At 43.3% G+C, this 25625-nt stretch overlaps 1 protein-coding gene across 1 annotated transcript in view; it reads left to right on the forward strand.

Moving 5' to 3' along the window:
- The first annotated feature begins 1689 nt into the window (after positions 1-1689).
- Positions 1690-25625, forward strand: part of LOC118394053 (RIMS-binding protein 2-like) — a 126009-nt gene continuing 102073 nt past the window's right edge. The window contains exons 1-2 of the mRNA XM_052461453.1: positions 1690-2268; positions 21001-21150. The gene's annotated coding sequence lies outside the window, so the exon portion shown is untranslated. The remainder of the gene's footprint in view (positions 2269-21000; positions 21151-25625) is intronic.

A 25625-nucleotide genomic window follows, 5' to 3' on the forward strand; every position in this document is an offset into this window, starting at 1 on the left:
CCATTCAGTCCCAAAGCTCTCCCAAAGCGCTCACCATTCAGTCCCAAAGCTCTCCCAAAGCGCTCACCATTCAGTCCCAAAGCTCTCCCAAAGCGCTCACCATTCAGTCCCAAAGCTCTCCCAAAGCGCTCACCATTCACTCCCAAAGCTAACAGTGCAGGGTCATTACTATCCATATCACCATGTGAAACTTTCAGTTTATGAATCAACCAAGATGTGTTTAATTGTATTCATTTACAGCAGCAATACTCAGTTCTATACTGTATAGTATATTATATTTAAATAATCATTAAACAAATTAAAATAACTAGCTTGATATTATGTACTTTGAAAGTGTAGTACTATAATTATATAAGTATCTATTTGTATATGCATTTTCTTAAAAAAAACATTATAGCTTTGCTTACAGAACCCACAGGGTGAAACATATTTAGCAGTCTTCCTTAGCAGCTAAAGTGGCTGAACAGATCAATAGAAAGGGCCTTGTCCAAGGTCCCACTTTGGAGCACTCAAAGACATTCTCAGAGAAATGAGCTTTGTTTCTCCTCTTTGACCCTTTATTCCGACGTTGGGGTCTAAAGTGGGCTTTTAGCCCCCAGGTCGCTCTCAGGGCTGACAAACTTTAAAAGCAAGAAGCAGTTTGACCCACATGGCTTTGATCTGCAGCATCAAGGCACATATCCACACTACGTCTCCAAGCCACACAGGGGACTTCTATTCTATAAAGGTCCTCTCTTATCTCATATTTGTGCTCATGTGTTAGGGTATGGTGGCGTCGGGATCCAATCAGAGCTGTTTTTTTAATCAGGAGATATTACACAGTCATTGCTTGTGAATGTGTCTGTAATTTATCAAACAGGAAGGATTTTTATTTTATTTTTGCCAAGCATGTCAGCCCTGAGAGCGACCTGGGGGCTAAAAGCCCACTTTAGACCCCAACGTCGGAATAAAGGGTCAAAGAGGAGAAACAAAGCTCATTAATTTGCCAAGATAGAGACACATTTTGGATTGGAGGTGGCCTAGCCTGTAATGTGTATATTAATGATCAAGTGTGTGTCTGCCTGCAGCTAGCCAGTGCTGAGCTCCTCCTTGCGTGTTTGCACTGAGAGTAGAGGACATGGGCGGGGAGCATTTGACATCAATCGTGTGTGATCTAGTGCCAAAGTGTTAAGCAGCAGTTGTGCAATGGAGGCTCTCAATTGGGATTGCAAAGAGGGTCCTGCTGGAGGGGGAGGGAGGGCACAAAACAGAGAGAGAGAAAAAGAGCTGCTGTGGTTGCTAGGCAGCCAAGCAGAGGAGAGCATATCTGTTTTGGGCTCTGTTTATTCTCTCCCTCCCTCGCCAGAGTGCACTACCACAGCCATCCAGAGAGAGCAGCCTCTGCATGTGTCCCCCCCTTTCCTCTATCTCCCAATAGGGAAAAACCCAGGATGACACAAATAATCCCCTTTAATACCCATCTGCTTTTGATTTCCCGATCTAGGATTGGATGAGCAATGTTCTTGCCAGTGTTTGGCGTAGCTGATTGGTCGTGCCCACTGTGCAATGGAAGAGGGTTTGTTGGGCTGGGCCTAGGGGGATCCTCTTTAGCATAATGACCCATGAGGAGGCTGAGCTACCCGATTAGACCAAGAAACACTGTTACAGAGCAAGGAGGAAGGAGAAGGGGAGGCCACAGCCAAACATAACCAAATTTGACCTTGTCAGCTTTAATAATGGCTTCTTATCAGCTGTGGGGAGGTGGGGTGGCGGTGTGGTGGGAGAAGGTACTAGGGCACATGGACATATCCATTCTCTGTAATTGGAGAGAGTGAAGACGAAGCGAGAAAAATAGCAACAGTGATTTAAGGCAGAGACTGAAGGAGAAGTCCTGGAGAGCGCTGCTTCAGTGCTGCACTCACGGCCTCTGCACCCCTGCGTGCCTGTGTCTGTGTGAGTAAGCGTGTGAGAGAGAGAGCAAAAAAGAGGGGGGAGAGGGGGGCGTGTAGATGTGTGTGTGTGCTTGCTACACAGCCATGGTACTGTGAGCTGAATGATGCTCTCTGGCTGTCTCTCTCCGCGCTGCCTGGCTGTTCCTGCTTTCTGCCGCCGCGCGCTGATGAACCATTTTAAGCTGCAGCGGACACACACAGCCCCGAACAACCGCTTCCCTGCAACAGCCATCATCCTGGTTCTACTGCCAGCTGATGGTCTGACACAGTAGGACACTGCTGCCTCTGCACAGCTCCTACAACAGGGAAATACAGAGACAGGACTGCTGCTTGTGAGGTACTGTCAAACCCCCTCTGTTTTTCTCTACAGGCTGCACTGGACTGGCTTGTTTCTACTGCCGCTGCTGCTGCTGCAGAAGCACTGTGCTGCTGGGGGAATGATGATCATAACATGCCTCTGTGTCACGGCTCAGCTGCTCTGCAGTTCTCTGCATGGATCTCTCTCTAATGTACATGGAGCAGAGAAGGAGAAAGATGCAGAATATTCCAGCAGGAACCGACAGAGAATGCCAGCAGCCAGAGGACCTACTGTAGAATAGCTTTAGCATGAAGGATCTGGAAGTATGTTGTATAGGAATCCTGTGCTCTGGAGTTGAAATTATTGGAGGACATTAGTATTTGTGTAGTGTGGTAGTGAAGACTTTAGGGACTGTAGTGTGTTTGGGGAAATGTCAATAAGAAGCCAAACTATGGTATTTGTGCTAGTAAAGTTTCATGCTAATACTGTATGCTAGTGAAGACACATTGTGTTGGTGTGCTGGGGAAATCGATCGTTATCGTTAGGGGAATTAATATGGGATATGGTAATTAGGGGAAAGCCTATTGGTCAGTTTTAATGGATAATTTGGGAACTGAGTGTTTTATTAGTGGTCAATGTGTTAGTGTACACTTGAGAAATTAGACGACTCTTGGTATTACAGTTTGTGTTAAGGGGGTTGAATCATTTAGGGAGGTCAGTGTTTCAATTGCAATGACTTGCTGAATTAGGGCACAACAGAGTGTGGTTGGTAAGTTGATGGTTAGAGGACATAGTTTAACTGGGATGTCCCAGGGGCTGGCATTGGTGTGTCTTCTCAGGGATTCATTCAGCATTGAGCAACACTAAGTAATAGCAGAGATGAGATGAAGGAAAGAATAACTATATTTTAGTGTGTGTGTGAGACAGAGAATGTGTGTGTGTGTGTATGCTTTTATGTGTGTGAATGAGTTCTCTCTGCCTCCCAAGGTCGCTTCTCAGAAGTCCCATAATTAGGGCTGTCACCCTCCACCAATCACCTGTGCGTGAGAGAGTAGCCCTCCACCGCCTATCCCCATTCACAGCTCCAACTGCCCACCTTGACAAGGAAACATTCCCCATTCACAGCTCCACCTGCCCACCTAGACAAGGAAACATTCCCCATTCACAGCTCCACCTGCCCACCTAGACAAGGAAACATTCCCCATTCACAGCTCCACCTGCCCACCTAGACAAGGAAACATTCCCCATTCACAGCTCCACCTGCCCACCGAGACAATGAAACATTCCCCATTCACAGCTCCACCTGCCCACCTAGACAAGGAAACATTCCCCATTCACAGCTCCACCTGCCCACCTAGACAAGGAAACATTCCCCATTCACAGCTCCACCTGCCCACCGAGACAATGAAACATTCCCCATTCACAGCTCCACCTGCCCACCTAGACAAGGAAACATTCCCAATTCACAGCTCCACCTGCCCACCGAGACAAGGAAACATTCCCCATTCACAGCTCCACCTGCCCACCTAGACAAGGAAACATTCCCCATTCACAGCTCCACCTGCCCACCGAGACAAGGAAACATTCCCCATTCATAGCTCCACCTGCCCACCTTGACAAGGAAACATTCCCCATTCACAGCTCCACCTGCCCACCTTGACAAGGAAACATTCCCCATTCACAGCTCCACCTGCCCACCTTGACATGGAAACATTCCCCATTCACAGCTCCACCTGCCCACCTTGACAAGGAAACATTCCCCATTCACAGCTCCACCTGCCCACCTTGACAAGGAAACATTCCCCATTCACAGCTCCACCTGCCCACCTCCACCCCATTCACAGCCCACCTGCCCACCTAGACAAGGAAACATTCCCCATTCACAGCTCCACCTGCCCACCTAGACAAGGAAACACCTTGCTCCACCTGCCCACCTAGACAAGGAAACATTCCCCATTCACAGCTCCACCTGCCCACCTAGACAAGGAAACATTCCCCATTCACAGCTCCACCTGCCCACCTAGACAAGGAAACATTCCCATTCACAGCTCCACCTGCCCACCTGACAAGGAAACATTCCCCATTCACAGCTCCACCTGCCCACCTAGACAAGGAAACATTCCCCATTCACAGCTCCACCTGCCCACCTTGACAAGGAAACATTCCCCATTCACAGCTCCACCTGCCCACCTTGACAAGGAAACATGACATTCCAGTTACTATCCCTGAACAGACATCAAGCTGCTTTCCTCTTTACTATGTACTGTAGTGAACACTGGTAGCCATTTAACAGAAAGGACTTGAAAAAATCATTCCCATTCAAGTTTCTGCCCACCTTGAAGAAGGAAACATTCCCCATTCACAGCTCCACCTGCCCACCTTGACAAGGAAACATTCCCCATTCACAGCTCCACCTGCCCACCTTGACAAGGAAACATTCCCATTCACAGCATTCCCCATTCCCCATTCAGCTCCACCTCTTAACGATAGCCCACCTAGACAAGGAAACATTCCCCATTCACAGCTCCACCTGCCCACCTGGAACATGACACCTCAGGGAAACATTCCCATTCACAGCTCCACCTGCCACCTGCCCACCTGGGAGGTATTAGTGACAAGGAAACATTCCCCATTCACAGCTCCACCTGCCCACCTTGAAAGGAAACATTCCCCATTCACAGCTCCACCTGCCCACCTTGACATGGAAACATTCCCCATTCACAGCTCCACCTGCCCACCTTGACAAGGAAACATTCCCCGGTTCATCCAGCTCCACCTCGCCCACCTTGACAAGGAATTTACATTCCCACACACAAACTCCACCTGCCCACCTAACATGTAAATGTAATGTAAATGAGATGTAAGTGGATATGGGCAATCAGAATGACGTCGAGGAAACATTCCCATTCACAGCTTCACAATTGCCCACCTAGACAAGGAAACATTCCCCATTCACAGCTCCACCTGCCCACCTAGACAAGGAAACATTCCCCATTCACAGCTCCACCTGCCCAGCTAGACAAGGAAACATTCCCCATTCACAGCTCCACCTGCCCACCTAGACAAGGAAACATTCCCCATTCACAGCTCCACCTGCCCACATTGACAAGGAAACATTCCCCATTCACAGCTCCACCTGCCCACCTAGACAAGGAAACATTCCCCATTCACAGCTCCACCTGCCCACGTTGACAAGGAAACATTCCCCATTCACAGCTCCACCTGCCCACCTTGACAAGGAAACATGGTAATTTATCATTCCAGTTACTATCCCTGAACAGACATCAAGCTGCTTTCCTCTTTACTATGTACTGTAGTACACTGGTAGCCATTTAACAGAAAGGACTTGTAATCACCAAGCTTGAAAATCAAATGACTCAAATAGAAGTTTCCTGTTCAGTGGAAGAAATGATAATTTGTATGCCATTTCATGCCAACAAAATTACATGACTCAATGATAATTTTAGGGGAAGGGTTTGTCCAGCTACAATCATATTAAAATGCTCCATGTGCCCCTCTTTCAGTGATGAAACAACTGTATTGCGAGAGGCACTGTGGTGCTTCCAAGCTGAGTGAAATAAAATGGTTGACAGTGTCAGTCCTACAGTATATCATGGAGCCTAATGCAGGCAGTGAAGCCAGCAGCAGTACAGCAGCAGTACAGCACTCTACGTGTCAAGGTTTTGTCCTGCTTGCATCTTAACGATAGAAGCGTTATGTAAGCTAAGCGTGCGAGGGTCAGTGCTCCTCCTGTGCTCGCGAGGATGCTGTGGTGGTGTGGTGGACCGTACAGTGGGAGCAGCTGGAACAGTGCTGAATGACGCTGAGACTGATGCAGAGACGTAGGTCAAGGCTGGCCCCTCAGTGGAGGCGGGAGGAGAGGAGCGTGGCCCTGTGCGCTCACTGCTTTCTCTGATGACTGAGCATAGGCTGTAGTAACAACTGGAGCCCTGTATTACTGCTGCTGTTGTGGGTTGGCCTGGCGGCAGCACGTGACCGGTCCTGGCTGCCATGGTGGGAGGTATTAGTGATATGAACAGAAGGGTCCGTGTCCAGGATTACGCAACAGCATTTTATCTGCCTGGGAAAGCAGCTCTGTAAAGATGACCGCAGTAGACAGCCCAGTCAGTGAAAGTGCATCATCATCACCCCCGTCATTGTTGCTGTGAACCTGTCCGGTGCATGATAAGGCAAGCAAGTGATTTTTGTCCTCTTTTTTATCCCAGCTGCTGAAAAGCGGCAGGGCTTTTCCTACGTATGCGAGCAGATTTAATTGGACCGTAGATTTGCAAACCCGGTTCATCCATGATTTGTAATTCCTATCTCTACACACTCGATCCTAAGCTACTGGATACACAAGTGTGTGTATGTGGGTCTGTTTTTGTGTGTGTACATTTACACAGCATATCCGTGTACACACACAAAACCATATGTGCACATGTTTGCGTTATGCTCCCCTGAGCACATAACATGTAAATGTAATGTAAATGAGATGTAAGTGGATATGGGCAATTCCACGGAATCAGAATGACGTCGAGACGTTGATTCTTCACTTTAAAAGTACGCCAAACAAAAACCATTGCGAAGTTAAACAAACCATACAACTCTGTGCACAGGTACTACTTTTAACAATTTCCACAGAAAATTTTACAAAAACACATTCAATGGAAGAACAGTTGCAGATGTAAAGTTTGGTAACAGAATGACGGTAAAATCTCCCCCTGTGACCACTTTTTCCAAAAGGTCTCTTAAATATCTACTCAGAATGAAGATTCAAAGATGTCTGCAGAAAGAATGGCTTTGACTTTGGAAAAATGTATTTTAGTTATTGTACAGTAAGTGAAGTGGATTAACACCCGGTAACATTATATCACGGTCCCTGATCTGTACTATACAGAAATGCATAATTATGATTTTCATTCTGTTAATGGTGATGTATCTTAAGTAGGTACACAAAGGTATAAAAATGCAATATATCCTCTTTTGCATATTTGGGTATTATTCTACACACTGGCTATTATTTAATGAGCTCTGCCACTAAACAAGACCACATTTTGTTGGCTTGGACCAGACTAAATCTGAACAAATCATAGACATCTATGTTTCACAACTTTGGATATAAAAGTACAGTACAGCACAGTAGAGTACAGTACTACATTAAAGTTCAATACAGTATAGTAAAGTACAATAGAGTAGAGTTAAGTACAGTACAGTACAGTAAATTATACTGTACTGTGTGCGTACAGTACAGTAAATTATACTGTACTGTGTGCGTACAGTACAGTAAATTATACTGTACTGTGTGCGCTACTGTACTGTTCTCTACTGTACTAAACTCTACTCTAATGTACTGTACTGACCTATACTCTACTTTTCTTTATTGTGCTGTACTGTGCTGTCCAAACTTGTGAAACAGAAGTCTATGATTGGTTCAGATTTGGACTGACTAAATTTCAACTACGTTTCAAAGTCTATGGATGTCCGGTGTCGGATGGTGGAAACAGAGGGGGCTCATGGGTAGGTGTTACGGGGGAGAAGTTACACTACCGAGAGAGAGAGAGAGAGAGAGAGAGAGAGAGAGAGAGAGAGAGAGAGAGAGAGAGAGAGGGGGAGAGTGAGAGAGAGATGTTCCTGGGGCTGAGTTCACAAACTTGTTCTACTATTGGGAAGCACAAGCACAAAGCACTATGCAGTGCTATCTGGCCCTAAATTGACAGTACACCTTGGCTAACTATTTGACCATGATTACTGATCAAAACCTTGACAAAGTACAGGCTCAGTGAGCACAGCCTTGCCATTAAGAAGGGTCGACACAGGAAAACCTGACTCCCTGTAGAGGAAAGGCTGTGCAACCACTGCACAGCAGCAGAACCTGAGTCGGAGCTACATTTCCTGACAAAATGTGAAATATATAAAACAATTAGATAGTGTCATTTTCCCAAATTTGAAACCCTTTTTCAAGGTTTCAAATACCTCTCTGATGAGAGTAGGCTACCTGTCCTGTTGTGGGAGGACGCAGAGAGCTGTGGGTTGGCAGCGCACTACATTGCTGCCTGCCAAGGGTTGAGGGACAGTGTCTGACAGACCAATCAACCTGCACATGTCCTCTACTGTATGCTTATTGTTATTGTTCAATGTCTGGTTATTTTGACCTTTGGCTATTGTTGTTACTGTTGTCCCATTGACAATTTTGATTCTTATTATTTTCATATTGTAAATGTCCAAAGTAAACTTTGGCAATATGTACATTACATCATGCCAATAAAGCAAATTGGAGAGAGAGAGCGAGATACAGAGAGAGAGCGAGATACAGAGAGAGAGCGAGGGAGACACAGAGAGCGAGGGAGAGACAGAGGGAGCGAGAGAGAGTCAGAGAGGGAGGGAGAGACAAAAACAGAGCGAGGGAGGAAGGAAGGGAGAGAGAGACAGAGATGGAGAGACAGAGAGAGATGGAGGGAGAGACAGAGAGAGAGGGAGGGAGAGACAGAGAGAGGGGGAGGGAGAGAGAGAGAGAGAGAAAGAGGGAGAGAGAGAGAGAGAGAGAGAGGGAGGGAGAGACGGAGACGGTGAGGGAGATGGAGAGGAGAGACAGAGAGTGAGGGAGGGAGAGACAGAGAGAGATGGAGGGAGAGACAGAGAGAGAGGGAGGGAGAGACAGAGAGAGATGGAGGGAGAGACAGAGAGAGATGGAGGGAGAGACAGAGAGAGAGGGAGGGAGAGACAGAGAGAGATGGAGGGAGAGACAGAGAGAGAGAGGGAGGGAGAGACGGAGACGGTGAGGGAGAGGAGAGATATTGTCCAGACTTTCACATAAACCAAATAAAACATCATATAAATGTTGATATTAGTTGTCAGGGTTTGTTACTTTAAAATTATTATGTTTTTATGTATTTCTAATACGTTTTAAGACTTTTTCTGCTAGATATTTTCTAAGACCCTTTTTCCAATACGTCTTTGCGTATTCCCCATTTTTGGGATGGAGAATGGTTGTAACAAGTATATATGCCTTAATCTTTCAAAAATATAGACTCTTAGCTTTCATTTGACACCAAATTTCATGTGCTTCTATGAACTTGACATGTTAGTGCTCGTGGGGCTTTTTACATGAAAATGTCCATATGTTGTGCCAGCTGTCGTTATGTTATGCAGCAGTTTAGCTGTGAGTAGGTCGTGGTATCCGCTAGCTGGCCGGTGTATGTGTGCTGTAGGCCAGAGCAGAGGAGAGCCGCTAGTAAATCACCTCAGGGATCGGGCCTGAACCAATTCATAATTGATTCATTTGGAGTCGAACTGGGGGTATCCACTCAGAGGGCTTGACTGATTGTGCTGTTGGGACAGAACATCTGATGGATGCTCTCTCAACGTTGTTACCCAGAAATCAGGGGTCCTATTCAATCAAACCTGGTGTCCTGAATAAGTAAAATATGATAATTATTGTGTTGCAAGAATGTTTTATATGCATATAGAAAAAAGGTAAACAAACAGTGTGATAGAAAAAGACACTCAAATGCATATCACTCGTCTGCTACAAAGGTTTTGGGTTGAATTGTTTGGACTTGTCTGTGGTGTGCTGTGGTGCTGTGGTGAGACTGCATGCATAGGCTTCTTCTGATGCTACTGCTCTATCAGTGTCACTGTCGTAGTTAGGCCATTGATTGTATTAATGAGAATGTAGTGCTGGCTGGGGAGAAGACTGACTGAGGAAGAGAGGAGAGGGGAGGGGAGGGGATGGGAGGAGAGGAGAGGAGTCTGCCTAGGGAGGAGAGGAAAGGAAAGGTGACTCTCCCTGGGGAGGAGGGTTGAGAAGAGGAGACTCTGACTGGGGAGGAGAGAAGAAGAGAGGAGACTGCCTAGGGAGGAGGAAGAGGGGACTCCTGAGGCAAGGCTGTATGTGTGATAGCTGCAAGGGACCAGTGGCGTGAACACGGGTTCACTCTGAGAGGGAAAGTACAGGCAGCACCCAAATTCATAAGTGCAACAGTAAGATCAAAGGATGAAAAAGAGAAAATCACATTTAAACCTAAGATAGGGTGGCACATGACTACATCTGACTCGAACTAGCAATTTAATAATAGCAACAGCTTTGTAAAAAGGTTGGGGTTCAGTTCCATAGAGCTTTTCTCAGTCAGCAGATTGTCACTGGGTTGGAGAAGTCAGGGTCTTCTGTCTGTTGCTCTATGTACATTGTCATTGAACACTGGTCACTAAGTATTTTTACACACTGTTTTATCCACTTCACATTTACAGTGCCTTCAGAAAGTATTCACACCCCTTGACTTTTCCAACGTTTTGTTGTGTTACAGCCTGAATTTAAAATGGTTTACATTTAGATGTTGTGTCACTGGCCTACACACAATACCCCATAATGTCAAAGTGGAATTATGTTTTTTGAAATATTTACACATTAATAAAAAATGAAAAAGCTGAAATGTCTTAAATATTCAAACTCTTTGTTATGGCAAGCCTAAATAATTCAGGAGTAAAAATGTGCTTAAGAAGTCACATAATACGTTGCATGGACTCTCTCTGTGTGTAATAATGGTGTTTAACATTATGTTTTAATGACTACCTCACTTCTGTACCCCACACATACAATTATCTGTACGGTCCTTCACTCCCCAGCTCGAGGAGTCGATCTTGCAACAGGTAGCCTAGTGGTTAGAGCGTTGGACTAGTAACCGAAAGGTTGCAAGATTGACTCCCCGAGCTGACAAGGTGAAAATATGTCGTTCTGCCCCTGAACAAGGCAGTTAACCCACTGTTCCTAGGCCGTCATTGAAAATAAGAATTTGTTCTGACTTGCCTAGTTAAATAAAGGTTAAAAAAAAAGAAAAAAGAAGGGCACCTATTGGAAGATGGGCTAAGAAAATATCCCTTTGAGCATGGTGAAGTTATTAAGTCAACCTTGGATGGTGTATCAATAGACCCAGTCACTACAAAGATACAGGAGTCCTTCCTAACTCAGATGCTGGAGAGGAAGGAAACCAACCATTAAAGTGAGGCCAATGGTGACTTTAAAACAGTTACAGAGTTTAATAGCTGTGATAGGAGAAAACTCAAGATGTATTGTAGTTACTCCACAATATTAACCCAAATGACATAGTGAAAAGAAGGAAGCCTGTACAGAATTCCAAAATTGCAAAACATGCACCCTGTTTGCAATAAGGCACTAAAGTAATACTGCAAATAATTGTACTTTTTGCCCTGAATACAAAGTGTTATGTTTGGGGCTTTCCATCAGACACTGGGTGACAAATTCACCTTTCAGCAGGACAATAGCCTAAAAAAGAAGGCCAAATATACACTGGAGTTGCTTACCAACGCAACTTTGGTTTTAGAAGTGTGGGAGACATTTAAAATGTTTTTATTTTATTTTATTCAGACTGATATATATACACAGTGGGGCAAAAAAGTATTTAGTCAGCCACCAATTGTGCAAGTTCTCCCACTTAAAAAGATGAGAGAGACCTGTACTTTTCATCATAGGTAAACTTCAACTATGACAGACAAAATGAAATAATTATTTTCTCCAGAAAATCACATTGTAGGATTTGTAATGAATTTATTTGCAAATTATGGTGGAAAGTAAGTATTTGGTCACCTACAAACAAGCAAGATGTCTGGCTCTCACAGACATGTAACTTCTTCTTTAAGAGGCTCCTCTGTCCTCCACTCGTTACCTGTATTAATGGCACCTGTTTGAACTTGTTATCAGTATAAAAGACACCTGTCCACAACCTCAAACAGTCACACTCCAAACTCCACTATGGCCAAGACCAAAGAGCTGTCAAAGGACACCAGAAACAAAATTGTAGACCTGCACCATTCTGGGAAGACTGAATCTGCAATAGGTAAGCAGCTTGGTTTAAAGAAATCAACTGTGGGAGCAACTAATAGGAAATGGAAGACATACAAGACCACTGATAATCTCCCTCGATCTGGGGCTCCACACAAGATCTCACCCCGTAGGGTCAAAATGATCACAATAACTGTGAGCAAAAATCCCAGAACCACACGGGGGGACCTAGTGAATGACCTACAGAGAGCTGGGACCAAAGTAATAAAGCTTACCATCAGTAACACACTACGCCGCCAGGGACTCAAATCCTGCAGTGCCAGACGTGTCCCCCTGCTTAAGCCAGTACATGTCCAGGCCCGTCTGAAGTTTGCTAGAGAGCATTTGGATGATCCAGAAGAAGATTGGGAGAATGTCATATGGTCAGATGAAACCAAAATATAACTTTTCTTAAAAACTCAACTCGTCGTGTTTGGAGGACAAAGAATGCCGAGTTGTATCCAAAGAACACCATACCTACTGTGAAGCATGGGGGTGGAAACATCATGCTTTTGGGCTGTTTTTCTGCAAAGGGACCAGGACGACTGATCCGTGTAAAGGAAAGAATGGGGCCATGTATCATGAGATTTTGAGTGAAAACCTCCTTCCATCAGCAAGGGCATTGAAGATTAAACGTGGCTGGGTCTTTCAGCATGACAATGATCCCAAACATACCGCCCGGGCAATAAAGGAGTGGCTTCGTAAGAAGCATTTCAAGGTCCTGGAGTGGCCTAGCCAGTCTTCAGATCTCAACCCCATAGAAAATCTTTGAAGGGAGTTGAAAGTCTGTGTTGCCCAGCAACAGCCCCAAAACATCACTGCTCTAGAGCAGATCTGCATGGAGGAATGGGCCAAAATACCATCAACAGTGTGTGAAAACCTTGTGAAGACTTACAGAAAACGTTTGACCTCTGTCATTGCCAACAAAAGGTATATAACAAAGTATTGAGAAACTTTTGTTATTGACCAAATACTTATTTTCCACCATAATTTGCAAATAAATTCATTACAAATCCTACAATGTGATTTTCTTGATTTTTTTCTAATTTTGTCTGTCATAGTTGATGTCTACCTATGATGAAAATTACAGGCCTCTCTCATCTTTTTAAGTTGGAGAACTTGCACAATTGGTGGCTGACTAAATACTTTTCCCCCCCAAGTCGGAAGTTTACATACACCTTAGCCAAATACATTTAAACTCATTTTTTCACAATTCCTGACATTGAATCCTAGTAGAAATTCCCTGTCTTAGGTAAGTTAGGATCACCACTTTATTTTAAGAATGTGAAATGTCAGAATAATAGTAGAGAGAATGATTTATTTAAGTTTTTATTTCTTTCATCACATTTCCAGTGGGTCAGAAGTTTACATACACTCAATTAATAGCATTGCCTTTATATGGTTTAACTTGGGTCAAACGTTTCGGTTCGCCTTCCACAAGCTTCCCAAAATAAATTGGGTGAATTTTGGCCCATTCCTCCTGACAGAGCTGGTGTAAGGCCTCCTTGCTCTACCCACAAATGTGCTTGAGGTCAGGGCTTTGTGATGGTCACTCCAATGCCTTGACTTTGTTGTCCTTAAGCCATTTTCCCACAACTTTGGAAGTTGTTTGTTAACACGACATTTTTGGAGTGGTTGAAAAAGGAGTTTTAATGACTCCAACCTAAGTGTATGTAAACTTCTGACCTCAACTGTATATACAGTACCAGTCAAAAGTTTGGACACATCTACTTATTCAATGGTTTTTCTTTCTTTATTTTGACTATTTTCTACATTGTAGAATAAAAGTGAAGACATCAAAACTATGAAATAACACATATGGAATCATGTAGTAACCATGTTGTAGCCACCCTTTGATGGACTGTTATTTCTCTTTGCTTATTTCAGATGTTCTTGCCTTAATATGGACTTGGTCTTTTACCAAATAGGGCTATCTTCTGTGTACCACCCCTACCTTGTCACAACACAACTGATTGGCTCAAACGCATTAAGAAGGAAAGAAATTCCACAAATTAACTTTTAACAAGGCACACCTGTTAATTTAAATGAATTCCAGGTGACTGCCTCATGAAACTGGTTGAGAGAATGCCAAGAGTGTGCAAAGCTGTCATCAAGGCAAAGGGTGGCTACTTTGAAGAATCTAAAATCTAAAATATATTTTAATTTGTTTAACACTTTTTTGGTTACTACATGACTCTATCTATATGTGTTATTTCATAGTTTTGATGTATTCACTATTATTCTACAATGTAGAAAATAGTACAAATAAAGAAAAACCCTTGAATGAGTAGGTGTGTCCAAACTATTGACTGGTACTGTATATATCCCGGACTCTGATATTGCTCGTTCTGTTAATTATTTGAAATATTTTGTGTGTATTGTTAGTTATTACTGCACTGTTGGAGCTAGAAACAAAAGCAATGCTTTCCCTGTACCTGCGATAACATCTACAAAATATGTGTATGCGACCAATAACATTTTATTTGATCTGATTCTTGATTTGGTCCAAAGGTATTGCATGTCTTTCCTGAGGCTCCAGTCACAACAGAGAGATGAGGGGGATAGATTTAGTTTGAACAGTCTGTTAGTGTCCCCTAGAGGTGGCACGTCACACCAAGCCAGTGGAGGTGCATGATTATGGTGGTCTCTGGGGTCTGGCCAGAGTCTAGCTGAGGCAGCGGCGATTAGAGACAGGATTTGCATTGTAATGAAAAGGCTTATCTCTGCAGGTTCAATCTCTATGTCTGCCTGTCCCCGGCCGGCTCAGTTTTGTTTATTTTCTGCCTGATCTGACCACTCTCTGCTAGAGTGTGCTGTGTTACTCCAACTATGAATGAAGCACATACGCATCCCTCTCATTGTCAAGTTAGCTTGGCATGTTTTGTTAGGCCTTTTTGATATGTGTAATGTAGCCTATAACAATGTCCTTGTTAGATGTTTCTCTCATATACTTACATTTGTACCAGGTGGAATTTCCAAACATATCTACCACACAGGTATTTTAGTTGCTGTTCAAATTTGGGTCAGAAAGACTCTCTGAGATTCTTGTTGTGAGGTATGAGACAGATATCATTTTAATATTGGCTAGTGTAATTGATTGATAGACTACTCCTTGCTTCCATTGGCAACCCAGAAGGACATGATACTTTAGACTAGAGCAGGACGTGTGTGGTGTGAGAGACACAGGATCCAGTGTATGTTATTGTTCCTCTGTCTGTCCATGGTGATGAGCTGCAGCGTTGCTCTGTCCGTGTAAGGTGAATGGGACTAACTGGCCGTTGATTACAGCGTGGTATTGGCAGGGAGAGGAGCAGACACACGCTCTGCCAGTTTGTTGTTTGTGACACGCGGATCGGTTCCACAGCACTTTTAATTCTGACTATGTTAATTGCCTGCTAATGTGATGTGGTGTTAAATGCTTTGTGTTTGTGTGGAGGGATTCATTGATTTGCAGGCACCGATCAAGTGGAATTTCAAACATAATTTTGAAGAAAAGCCTGCGTGATCATTCTCATTTCTCAGCGGTTCATCCTAACACTTTGGTTGGTAGGCTGTCTTCAAGGCTGCAGTGTCTGTAAGGTGAAGTCTATGGGTTAGGTATAAGCCTTCTCTCCTCTCTACAGTCTCCACTGTCCATGGACAAGTCACAATGAGCAGGGGCACTGGGTAATAGCATAAAGAAGCTTCAATAAGCTGGATTGAATTAGCTTTGCCCTTGGCTAAAATGAATTAAAGAGGCAGACATGACATCGACTCCTAAATTGAGTCATTACAACTGCTGGACTCGAGCTAAATATGACATGTTCTTATTTCAGTAAGTAAATATTTACTAACCATGGGCCACAGTCCAGGATGACTGAGTACAAATGGTCCTCCACTGGAGCCTGCCTGAGCCAGAGATTCATATAAATATAGGTCTTGATATAGCGAGTCTATGACTTTATTCATTCTAATGAAGGTATATAGGGAGACCTACTCTTCAGTCCTGGCAATCACAGTTGATAGAATAATTTGTCCTTATGTTCCAGAAATACTATACTCTCACATCCTTTGCCTACATGCCTTGCTACTTACAGTGAGTCAGTGCTATTCTACCTTGCAACAAAATTACACTCATGAATCATTCATGAACATATAATGTTCTAAACCACATTTCATGTTTACAGTGAATGTGGCCACTGACAAGCATACGTATCTGATGATGAAGAACCAACTTTGACTCTCAGTCATTGAAGTCAGCGTTGCTCAAATTTATGGAGCATTTATAGAGCAGAACGATTTATTCCCGAGGCTATTGCAGAGGTAAAAACAGAAAATGAGCAGCCGTGGGCTAAAACTGTACATGACTGATACACACTGTAAAGACGTGAGACTGAGGGGGAGGGGGGGTTGTTGAGCACCAGTCCCTATGGTGGTTGAGTAAGGCCTGTGTGGCCTATCGGACAGGGGGCATGGGGCAGGGTAAGAAAAGCCTGGGTGAAGATGTCTGTTTGTGTTGCGGAGGTAGGCAAGCTGCCTCCTGTCAGGAGAAATAAACACTAATTGCCCGTTGGCTTTGGGTTGGAGATGTGCAGCTGGGGACGAGCAGCTAAAAATATCCCTGCCTGTTCCCATGAGCAGAAGGCAAGCAGACAGACAAGCAGGCAGACATACAGGCACACAGCAACATGGAATTAGTATGAACTGCCAGAGGATGGCACCGACATGGACATCTTCCGGCCATTTTTACAAACGTCAGGGCAGGGGATGGAGTGACACCAACACTGGGGAAGGTGAACTGCTAGTAGCACCTTAGGGTGAGCTGCTCCACATGGACTAATCTCCCGTGGGCAGATTCTGCATGTAGCTGACCAAATTACGCAAGATTTTACTCCTGTGTTAGAGAGATTACATATGGACTGCAGGGTTGGGCTCAATTCCATTTTAATTCCACGCAATTCAGAAAGTAAACCCAATTCTAATTCAAAATGTTCTACGCACACACACACACACACACACACACACACACACACACACACACACACACACACACACACACACACACACACACACACACACACACACACACACACACACACGCACACACACACAGCTACACACACACATCATAACTGCTGCTACCAGACTCTTATTATTATTGCAAAATATTACACAATTTAACCACTTGCCCCCAATCCCCCTTCCCCAAAACACGTGTAAATATTGGACCATACATTGTGCCTTCCTGTATTATACTTACTGTATGCTAAAATGTTTATTCTATTCTACTGAGCCATTTACTTTAAGTTCGTAATTCTTATCTTATCTTATTGCTTATTGTTGTTGCATTGTCGAGAAAGAACCTGCAAGTAAGCATTTTGTTGTACGGTGTTATTTACCATGTGTATCCTGTACACACGACAAATAAAACCTGACCCTTGAAACCTACAGAAACATTGTGTCCTCTGCTCTGAACACTGGGAGCGAATGTCACATATAAACACCAAAGCTGCTGTTGTCATGTCACGGTTGTGCTGTGTTTCTGTCCCCAGCTAGCTAAAGCCAGGCTGTGTTCCCTTAATGTTGGCAAGTCACCCTCTCCCATGCATAGATGGCCTTTCCCAGATGGCCTGCTCTGGCCAGTGATGTATATGCACCCTGGATGACTGACAGGGGGGCTGTATTGAAGCCACCGGGCAGCCATTTTGGTCCTCCTCCTCCATTATAAAGATTTTGGAAGCTGTATAAATGAACTTCATTTATTGCTTTTGACAAGATTATTCTATTACAGACACCTTAATGCATACTTATAAATTATATTATGTGAACTATATTATGTGATTCTTTAAAGTACTTTTTTTAGAGAGTACTTATGTTACTGTCCCCATTTCAGGTAAAAAAACACGAGCTGGCGCACACCCAGAACAACGTTTCGGCATCACTGTGTCTTCCATAGGGTAATGTCATGAATACTTGAACCAGGTTATGTAGACGCACAGTGCAATTAGTGTAACCAATGACAGTGGTGAGGGGTGTGTCATAATGATTAAGTTCATTAAAATGAGTGAAGCTGTTAAAAAATAGAATACGGCATATTAAATATATTATGCTATTATCATATAGAAGCATAATGGAATATTGTACATCATATTAGCATCAACATACATTATTGTTTCATTCAATTTCACATAATATTTTTGTATTTCATTTTTGTTACATGTAATATTGGTTTAATCTTAATATATAATGAGCATCAACAACAGAGGGAACACATTAGGTGTACGCTAATGAGCTGTAAAAATATGTTTTACATTCATAAGACTTGTTCATAGAGGAAAATGTTGTTCATATGAAGGGCCTGAGATCAAAGTCAGTATTCAGACCACTAGGGGTCAATGTTTTTAGACAGGATATCCAGTAGGCCTCCCTCTGTAGTAGTAGGATCTTGATGTTACCTCCTCTCCTTGGTAGAGCAACATGCTCAATGCCTGTGTATTTGAAGGAGGAGATGGGATGGTGAGCTTCAACTATGTGAGCTGCTACTGGATAGTCAGTGTTCTTACACCTGATTGAGCTGCGGTGATCAGCTAGCTATGTGTTGTTTTAATTGTCTCTTCATTTGTACTACATAGGCTTTCCCACATGAACAGGTGATGAGATTACTCCCTTTGTCTTGCATGAGATGATCCCCCTAACAGGGATCTTTCAATCTGTATCTGAGTGTCTGAAAAAATATGTTTTTATCGTGCTATTGCACTGTGCCATGAGCCACATTTGTAGTTCCCATTTGGGATAGGTGTCAAGAGTATCTGAGTGGGCTCAGGGGGCAGGTCAAATCTCACCAAACTATCTCCAATATTGCGACCATGCTTATAGACCACCGGTGGGGGTTCCTTGAAGAGATGTGCAATTCTTTTTGTCTGATTGCAGAATATGCCTGTGCTTTTTCAGGATTGCTTTCATTTTCTCCGAACCCTTGGTGTACAAAATACGGTTGCGTTGTTTTTAGTTATTCCCCTCTTGGTTTTTGAGATATTTTCATAATTGCAGCATCAAGAGTTTTGTCCTTGTAGCCTCTCATTTTGAATTTATTTGTCATTTTTTAGCATTGCTGTCAAAATCTGACTGGTGGCCACAGATTCGTTTAACCCTGCATAACTGGCTATATGGTAGACCATTCTGGAGGGGAAGGGGATGCATACTATCCGCACATAGCAAGGTATTGAGATCTGTGGGCTTTGTGTATAAGTGTGTGTGTAATGCATCATTCTCTTTGATAGTGCATAAGTCCAGGTAGTTTATTTTTCTCTCATCAGTCTACATGGTGAATTTGAGGTATTCAGAGCTCTCATTTAGTAGAGTTTGGAATTCATTTAGTTCCTGCTGACTTCTATCCCAGGGCACAAAGACGTCATCTATGTATCTCTTCCATAGGAGGATTTTAGAAAGTAAGGGGTGTGTCTCTGTTTTAAATTGTCCCACATACAAATTGTCCCACATACAGGTGTGCATAGTTGGGGGAAAAAGGGGAGCTCATGGCTACACCCCGAATTTGAAGGAAAAAGTCTGACTAAAAGACAAAGTAGTTATGGAATAATACCAGTTCAGTAAGTTGTAAGATGCTATCTTTGGATGGAGCAAGGGTAGAGTCTCTCTGCTGAAGGAAGTATTGTAGCGCTGTCCCCACTTCAACCAAAAAATACTAAAAAAACCTGTTATTTTGTCCTTACATTTTTTATTGAAATTCTTTAGAATTCTATTCATTCCTATTCCTGGGGAGTACCAATATGGCTGACCAGTGGCTTCAAAGGCTCTAATTGACCAATACATAGCATCAGCAATCCAGGATTTATGTATACATCATTGGCCCTGGCTGAGTCGAGTTACAGCTCTTCCTCTAGTCTATGACACAGTAGCAGCATCTGGTTCCACCTGACTGAAGTCATGAATAATTAAAGCGGGCAGTATTATTTCGAGCTAGCGCAACTGGCTTGGCAATAACAAGCAGTTTAGCTACAGCATCGCCTGCTAAGTGGTCCAACATGGAGAGAGGATGTTATTTTACCACGTTGGCAACTTATACTTGTGTGGGTTTGTAAGTATTAGGTTGAGTGAGTGGTGCGGTGTTACCTAGATGTATGTGGACGTTTCCTTTGCCTTGTGTTGGAATGGAGGGAACTGCATGTAAACATGACTTGGACCATCTGTGTGTATTTGTAGTTCGCTTTCCTAATTTCATATCTCTGCCCCTACGCTCTGTATTATACAGTATGTTGCAGTTCATGTTTTACGGACAATATCTGCATGACGTAGAAAGCATGGTACAGGCATGACCTAGGACTATTCATGATAAACAAATAGGATTTGTACTTACAGTAGGTCTTCATTGACAACTTGTTTCACTTTTGTTTTGATTTCTCCTTCAGTGAACCTTTGCTTTTGCTTGTGTGTCTGTGTGCTCATGTGTGTTTGTACTTTGTGCTCTCTCCCCATGTGTGTGTATTTGCATGTCTAATCAGATCTCTGTAGAGCTGTATGTTTACACAAGGTAGCCGCAGCAGATGTGCAGGTGGGCCAGTCTATACGCCATCCTGTTGATGCTGTAACTGGAGCCTTACTGGAGCGTCAGGCTCATCATTAGCCTAGCATCAGCAGCAGGACAGGTTGTTTTTCAACCCTGACCACCTGCTATATAGTCCTGACCTGGGTTACTCTATAGCCCACTGGGCTGACATGTGGAAACTAACGTGGAGACTAGTCTAGCTATATGTCAGCGACACTCAACTTTAACATTAGTAAGGATTTGTCAAGGTTATACAGTATATGCCTATTTATAGGCAGGTCATAGCCGTTTCTGGCCATTTAAAAGAGGTACATGATGACTGTGATATGACTAGCTGGAATAGTTCAGATGACCATGACAACGTTTTCAACTTATTTATTGTTTTCCTCCACAGCTCAGAAATGAAGTTGTGCCCCTCCACTTCCCAGATGTACCGCCCCAGTGTCAGTGTGTGGACAGACTACATCTTCTAGAGGACAACAACCGAGCCCTGAAACTCAAGCCTGGGACCTTCAGCCAACACAGGCTACAGCACAAACTCCTGGTGAGTCACTGACTCTCTATCTCTATCTATCTGAGGCTGCAGTGGTGGAGCATTATTTTGAGAGTGGCAAGAGGCTGCTGTCTTGGCAAGGCAAGGAAGTGGCCCATAGCAGTCAAACACAGGTTCTTCTTCAAGTGGAAGCTGCAGTAGCCAACTACACTAGCCATGCTACTGGCCTGGTATGCAGCCGAGCCATGAGGACTAAACCGGTTGTTAGGGGAGGGGGGCAGGCATGTTAGGTCTCCTCCAGGCCTCAAGCTGATCTAGGCTGTGTCTTCACAGTGGAGACTGCTTGTAATTCCCCAGGCTTCCCCTGATGTCCTCCCGGGGTCCAATATGAGTGAGCTGCATCGATTAGCTCTCAGGGCGCTGCTTTTGTTGAGTGGATCGGGATGAGCCGTTTGTGTCTGTGTGTGTGTGCGTGCACATGTGTGTGTAGGGAGTTTGGGATGAGATGTGCTATGTGTGTAGGGGGCTGTCTCTCCTAGAATCTGAGCGGAAGACAGGAGGAAGACAGGATGGAAAGTAACCTCACGCTGAACTCAAAAAGCTGCATGGCCTGCTTTGGGAGTAATCTGGTTGATGTTAACAACTGTTGCTGTACTGTTTCTTTGAAATATTGAACTGCAGCTGGATTGAACGACAGCCTGATTATTTCAAAGAAACAGTACAGCAACAGTTATTAACATCAACCAAATTACTCCCAAAGCAGGATGTTTGGATGTTTGTACTATCTAGGGTTGCAAAGGGGTTTGTTATATTACTGGAAACTTTCTAAGTTTACCAACAAACTACCATAAATTTGGTAACTTTCAAGGAATTTATATTATGTATCACAAGAGATCTATTGGCCCTTTTGGGTAATTCAGATTATCACAGGTGTCTGTAATTATCTCTGGCCCTCTGTGCGGCCTTATCACATGTAAAATATATAAAATAATCAAATAAGATGATTTTAAAATGAAAAATAGAATGACAAAGCTGTAAAACATCCTAAATATAAACCATCAACGTATAGTGAAGACCTTTAGCGTTTAATATGAGGCTTTCAGCATAAAATATCCTTTACAAAATGTTTTACTTGTCAAAATGTCTTTGTTTTAAATGACTTGGTGCCAAACTGGTGGCAGTTGTGAAACAGGTCAATAGTTGGAAGAGCTGCAGAGTTAATTGAAAATAATGCCATTGTTGATGAGATTTTTTTTCTTCATTAATTAGGCAATTGTCTCTTGAACCATATGGTCTAACCACAAGAAAATGATGGACAATATGGACACAGATATAAACAATGAATACTATATAAGTCATGTTATTAAAGTATAAACTACCAAAGTTACCATAGATTGCAATAGTATTCCAGTTACATAAAAGTAGATAATATTCTGGTAACTTTGCAAGCGTAGTACTATCAGTCGGATTTCTCTGGTTGTAATATTCCACCACTTGGATGTCCTGAATGGGAATAGATAAAAGGTCTGCACAGCTTTCAAGGTTATTTACAATCATGGATGGTGAATGTAATAGTGTTTGTATCACACATTGAATGATATCCTCATGGCTTGCAGTCGGAAAGCTTCAGGCTAAGGGTGTGAGGTCGAGGTTTCTGTAAGTGTTTGTTTGCAAAGACAGGAAGGCGTGAATTGTATGTATTATTATAACTCTCAGCTAGTTCGTCACTGGGTTATATCTGATACTTAGCCTTTCAAATGAAGAGTCTGCCAGGCCTTTCCACCATTCTGCTGTCAGCTATCTAGTCCCACTGCTGAATCACTTAGGCCTAACCTGAATTAGTTTGAACTCATTCTTGGCCCAAGAATAATGTATGTTCACTTATTTTCATCCTAGCGCCTCCCCAGCTAACACATTTGGTTCCTTAGAAGTTGTGGAAACTTACGTTTTTGGTTTCCCATTGGTTCCATTGGAACGGAATGTATATGTTTTTAAATAACATTTTTAGAACGTACTTTGAACGCTACTATGGTTTTCTTGTGGTTTTGATGTAAATGTTTCTTCATGTTCTGAGAACATGGCTTTTATGATGAAGTACTGAAATTCCCACAGAAGAAAGTTGTTTCTTAATGTTCTCAGAACAATTTGAGAACATTACTTTAAATAGAACCATGAGGAAACCTGTAGGAAACCTTATGCTGAAGCACTGAAACTCCCACTTAAAAAACATATGGTTCTCAGAACATTATGTGCTAGCTGGGTGTCCTGCACCATTTTCAGAATGTTGTGAGAAGGTTGTATGCAAAATAACCATAGGACAACCATGCTCTAAGAAACATATGATTATCAGAATGCTAGCTGGTTCTAACAATGTAGATTTTTGGCCAATATTATAAAAGGTGTGATGCTAAACACAACCTTTACCCACAATATATAGGCTACTGCTAGATTGAGGAAGAATGACCAGCAGGCTATTAGCTGCCAGCTGTTGTCTTATGTCCTGTCATGGAGATGTGGTCAGACGAGCTCTGGTCACACAAACCCCTGCCCCCTGTACCTGGCAGTTGCTTGGAAATGTGTGCTTCTAAAGTCAACTTACGTCCTATCATGCCATTAAGTTGTTGTTTTGCATTGCTCAGTCAACAGAGAAATGGGATGGGAGGAACGGAAGGTGACGGGGAGGGATGTTAGTCCCCTGAAGTGGAAAAAATACGCAGATTGTGGGTTCTGAAATGATTGTCTTGGCATCGGTAATTACTGATATATGATGCTCCCATGGAAGACTGAGTGAATTGGTAATGAAAAACTGACAGAGCCTGAGGTACCTCCATAGCAAGCCCCATTAGCCCTAAACTCTGTTATCTTCTGATGGAGATAGCCTACAATCAGCAAAGCCGCAGACGTCATGTAAGCCAAGGTACCACTATCACTCTTCATGTACATGGCTGTCTTACCACAAAACATTCCTGTCTTGCTAAATGAAAGCTCGATAAGGAAGGAGTACGTTTTCTCTTGGACCACTGGTGTTTCTGAACTCTGCATGCTGACAGTGGTCTCCTTTTTACAGTAAAGACAGTCGTTGTGAGTCCCTTTCCCACTGTTCCCCTTGTCTGCTGTGGCTGTATGATACGACTGCTAGGCTCTGTATATATGTCCCTGTGGTTACTTCCTCCTCTCGGATTGGTCGGTCATCTATTCCACAGCGTTCTGATCCATAGCCCAAGACTGTCTCTTTCTCAGTCTCACTCTGATAGCACCACTACTGCTCACAGTCACGTTCATCATCAACCTCTGAATAACTCCCCATGATAAAACAACAGTTAGGAACGCAACAACAATATATGACTCCTGTCTAAAGGGAATCCTGTTGTTTGCAGTAGAGTTGCAAAGCTGTAGAATACGGGAACAGAGGATGGTGAAAGTGCTGGCACAACTGCTCTGCTCAGGCAGTGACACAGCCTGAAGGTAGGTGTGTGTGTGTGTGTTTCTGCTCTTCCTGTGCCATGCTGCTCTGCATTTATTCCCTCTGATCTTGTTTTATTGCCGCATCAGAACTTACACAAACACACACAGGAGGAAACCTGCAGAAAACAAGCATATTCCGATGGGGGTGAGGTGATGATGATTCTGCACAATCCTCACAAAAACAGACACCTACCTGTGTGTGTGTGTGTGTGTGTGTGTGTGTGTGTGTGTGTGTGTGTGTGTGTGTGTGTGTGTGTGTGTGTGTGTGTGTGTGTGTGTGTGTGTGTGTGTGTGTGTGTGTGTGTGTGTGTGTGTGTGTGAGAGAGTGTTTTGTTTTACTATCCTTGTGGGGACCAGAAACCTTCACAAGGATTTTTTTATTATTTTTATTTCACCTTTATTTAACAAGGTAGGCCAGTTGAGAACAAGTTGTCATTTACAACTGCGACCTGGCCAAGATAAAGCAAAGCAGTGTGACACAGACAACACAGAGTTGCACATGGAATAACATGGAATAAACAATAAACAAGTCAATAACACAATAAACAATTCAGTGACACAGTAGAAAAAATAAAGTCTATATACAGTGTGTGCAAAAGGCATGAGGAGGTAGGAAAAGTCAATAAAACCAGTATGGGGATGAGGTAGGTAGATTGGGTGGGCTATTTACAGATGGACTATGTACAGCTGCAGTGATCAGTTAGCTGCTCAGATAGCGGATGTTTAAAGTTGGTGAGGGAAATATAAGTCTCCAGCTTCAGCGATTTTTGCAATTCGTTCCAGTCACTGCCAGCAGAGAACTGGAAGGAAAGATGGCCAAATGAGGTGTTGGCTTTGGGGATGATCAGTGAGATATACCTGCTGGATTGTGTGCTGCTGTTGTTATCGTGACCAGTCAACTGAGAAACGGCAGAGCTTTACCTAGCATGGACTTATAGATGACCTGGAGCCAGTGGGTCTGGCGACGAATATGTAGTGAGGGCCAGCCGACTAGAGCATACAGGTCGCAGTGGTGGGTAATAAAACAAGGACATTTCGGACAAGTGGGGACATTTCACCGG

Source organism: Oncorhynchus keta, chromosome 14, assembly GCF_023373465.1.
Source record: "Oncorhynchus keta strain PuntledgeMale-10-30-2019 chromosome 14, Oket_V2, whole genome shotgun sequence".
NCBI classification, from domain to species: domain Eukaryota; kingdom Metazoa; phylum Chordata; class Actinopteri; order Salmoniformes; family Salmonidae; genus Oncorhynchus; species Oncorhynchus keta.